This window comes from Egretta garzetta, unplaced genomic scaffold (assembly GCF_000687185.1).
Source record: "Egretta garzetta isolate BGI_Z169 unplaced genomic scaffold, ASM68718v1 scaffold688, whole genome shotgun sequence".
Lineage (NCBI taxonomy): Eukaryota > Metazoa > Chordata > Aves > Pelecaniformes > Ardeidae > Egretta > Egretta garzetta.
Window position 1 is genome coordinate 2122 of NW_009260514.1, and position 3785 is coordinate 5906.

The following is a 3785-nucleotide window of genomic DNA, read 5'->3' on the forward strand; positions in this document are numbered from 1 at the left end:
CCGCGCCCCCCGCCCCCCCCCGGCCCCGCGTCTCCCCCTGCCACTGGAAAAGCGCCCATCCCAAACCTCCCCATGCTCCACCCTGGCTGTGGAGGATGCACAGAGCACCGGCACCCCGGGAGGTGACACAGCCAGGAGGTGACACCGGCAAAGGACCAGCCAAGGCGATGCTGGAGCTCTGGGCAGAACGCGGTGGTTCCACCTGCTTTCTCAGAGCTCAGCAGCAGCTTTTAAAATTCCTCCCCCAGCTTTCACAGCCATGAGTCACTGCCGGGGAGAGCTGTGCGAGTCCTCGGGGGGGGGTTCATCATGCCTGCGTGCTCACCCCGGCGTGTGGAGTCTGAGCTCAGGGACCCCCCCACTCCCCTCTCCCCATCCTGGGTGGGTGCCAGTGTCACCAACAGCCACCGTGCCATCCCTGTGAGGGGTTCTTCTCTGCACAGCAAAGCCAAAAAACCGAGTGAAGGAAACCACAGCCACGGAGAGTGGTGACGCAGAGCTGGGGCCATGCTCGAGCTGGCTTCAGCCCGGCTTTCCGCTCCCAGCCTGGGGACCCCCAGTGGCTCCAAGCCCTCTGCCCTTTTCCTTTTGCAATGTGAAACAGCGATTCTGCTAAATCCCAGGGTGGAGACATGGGAATAGGCCCCCAAAACTTCCCCTTACCACAGCCACGGACAGCAGTGACGCAGAGCTGGGGCCATGCTCGAGCTGGCTTCAGCCCGGCTTTCCGCTCCCAGCCTGGGGACCCCCAGTGGCTCCAGCCCTCTGCCCTTTTCCTTTTGCAATGTGAAACAGCGATTCTGCTAAATCCCAGGGTGGAGACATGGGAATAGGCCCCCAAAACTTCCCCTTAAAGTAAGAGGGTCTTGTGGAGTTGCTGAAGTCCCACAGGACACCGGGGGGGACAGAAACCAGGTCCCAGCCTCTAAAACAGCAGAAGTGGGAGCTCGGGGGGGCAGGTGGGGTTGTTTAAGGCATGGGAAAGCCCCCAGGTACCTGCCCCAGTCCTGGGGGGTGAGCTGAGCCCATCGCACAACAGAGGCACAGAACAAGCAGGGGGGCTGGGATGGGAACCACACACCCCCCAGCCCGGCTGAGCATGGCCCCCACCAGCATCACCAACTCCCAGCCACCTACCTCCCCTCCAAGCCACCCCACGCCACTCCCAGCCATCAGCAAAGGCCCCACCCAGCCATAGCCCCCCAACAAGTGGCAAGAAAAAGCCCCCCAGCTCACCAACAGCAAGAAAAAGACCTTATTTTCCTAAAACCTCCTTTTTTTTTTTCCTAAACCCCCCGTATTTTCCCTGCTTTTCTATTTTTTAAGGTGATGCATGGGCTAAGCCCAGAGCAGCCAAGCTTACCTTTCCCGCTAACCAAGAGGGACCCTCAGTTTCAGGGTGCACGGGGGAGCAGCGAGGCTCCCCGGGCCGGGAGGGATGCTGGTCCTGCGCCGGGGGCGTTTGACCTGCCCCGCGCGCGAGCTCTCATTTTCTCTCTTACTCAAGGCAGCTTTCCGCTGCGGGGTTACACTCAACTGCCGGTGCTCACACGTTTCCTGTTTGCTGCGCTGCAAGCGGGGTGCAGGCAGGGCCCATCCGGAGGGTCACCGTCCCCCAAACCTCCCGGATCCCAAAGCAAGGCATCGCTGGTGCCATGGGGAAGAGATGTCCCCATCCTTCCCCTGTTTGTAATGGGCTGGCCAGGGCTGGGAGGTATTTGGGGCAGGGGGAAAAGCATCAGAAAACCAGCAAATCTTATTTTAAGAGCCCAAATACCCCAAACTACAAGACTGTGCATAAGCTGCAGATTTTAACGTCCTACCAAAGACAGAACAAACCTGCAACCCCCCCAGCAGAGGCTCTTTGGCCCCGGGATTTGGAGATCTGCCCTGCCGTACTGCTCACACCGATGGTTTTTTTTCCAAGGCTCCTGCCTGAATTAACTCCGCTTTAAAGCCGGCACCAAGCCCACCATCCGCATCCACTCCACTTTGCAAGGGGAGAGGGGAATCAGACAGAGTGACATGCATTTTTTGCTCCAATTTAATGTCAAAATGGGAAGAGCTGCCAAGCAAGGGGAAACACCAACTATTACCTTTAGGTGACAGCGAGAGCGAACACCCCCTGGCTCACAGCGTGGGTCTGAGCCCAGGTTCCCAGGGCAGGAGCCATAGGGCGGAGGCCAGCACCCTACCCGTCTCTCCCCATTTAAGCTGGTTAAGTCACTTACTGGGAACCGGCTGCACAGGTGCCCTGCCCCATCACACCCACCCAGGCCCAGCCCAGCCCTGCTCGTTTGCCATTTAAGCTAACGAAGCAGCAGCCAGCTCAGGTGCAATCGCTCCGCCCGGGCATTTGGAGCCCAGCTGAGGGCTCAGCGCTTTCTCCTCCGCTCCCTGAGCAGCGCTGGTGGCTGTTACCCCAGGCTGAAGCAGGCTTGGGGTGCTCAGCTTGCAAAAAAACCACCTTGGAGCTCACATTTGCCGCTGCGTCTCGCAACCCCCAGGGCTGTCGGCCGCTGCACGAAGGCTGAATTATGGCTTTGCTTTCCCTGAGGATGCTTTGGCGGGGAAAATCCTAAATATCCCTGGGAGAGCTCATTGATTCATGCTTTCTTTCCAGCAAGATTCCGGCATCTCGCTTCCAGCTGCAGAGCTTTGCCCACAGCTTGCACCAGTTAGCACTGGCCACGGGAGGGTGGGATCAAGCCCCACAGCACCAACAACCCTTTCCAGCCCCCCCGAGGAGATGCTGGGCAGGTTTTGGCAAAAGGGGATTGAATATAGTGGGGAAAGGAGAGGAAGCCCCTCACTGTTCTCTTTGGGATGGCAGGGTTAGGGGAACGGTTGGACTTGATGATCTTAAAGGTCTTTTCCAACCTAAATGATTCTATGATTCTCCCCGCTCGGCTGTCGTGGGAGTTTGGACCCCGGCATCCTTGCTCCATGCCGAGCCCTGGCCGGGATGGGAGAGCAGCAAAACTCAACCTGGGCTGAAAAAAATGCAACTTTTCCATCCATTCCTCAGCTGCTGGAAGCCCATCACCATTTTGTGTCCCCAAAGGTGAGGGGACGCAGTCCTCCCCTGCCTGGAAGAGGCGGCGCAGGGCTGGGGTGTCGCGGGGGTGGGGGTGCAGAACCCAAGCACAGCAGAGCCGGGCCCTGGCTGCCCCCGGAGCCCCGCAAACGATGACGAGGGAGTATTTGCTGATTTATTTCTCGCTTCCTCCGTCGCCACCGGTCCTGACAAACGGGAGGTGACGGCAGAGGGGAGCAGCTGGCGGCAGCCCAGGGGGCTGGAAGGGCTGACGTAAGGGGAAAGATTAAAAGGGCTAAATCCGTAGGGCTTGACTCAGCAGCAGCCGAAAGGCCGCACGATCGTGCTCTGCAAGCATTTCAAGGGGCATCAGCGTGCGTGGGTGTCACCCAACGCTACGGGGACAGGCAGATGCTTTGGGGATCCTCAGCTGAACGATGACACAAGGAAGTCATCACCCTCAAAACTTTATTTTTCACCTGGATCCTCCCCAGTTCAAGAAAGACGAGGAACTCCTAGAAAGAGTCCAGAGGAGAGCTACTAGGATGATAAAGGGACTGGAGCATCTCCCCTACGAGGAAAGGCTGAGAGAGTTGGGCTTGTTCAGCCTGAAGAAGAGAAGACTGAGAGGGGACCTCATCAACACAAATATCTTAAGGGCGGAAGTCAAGAGGACGGAAGCAGTCTGTTTGCAGTGGTGTCCAGCGACAGGACTAGGGGCAATGGATGCAAACTGAAACACGAGAGG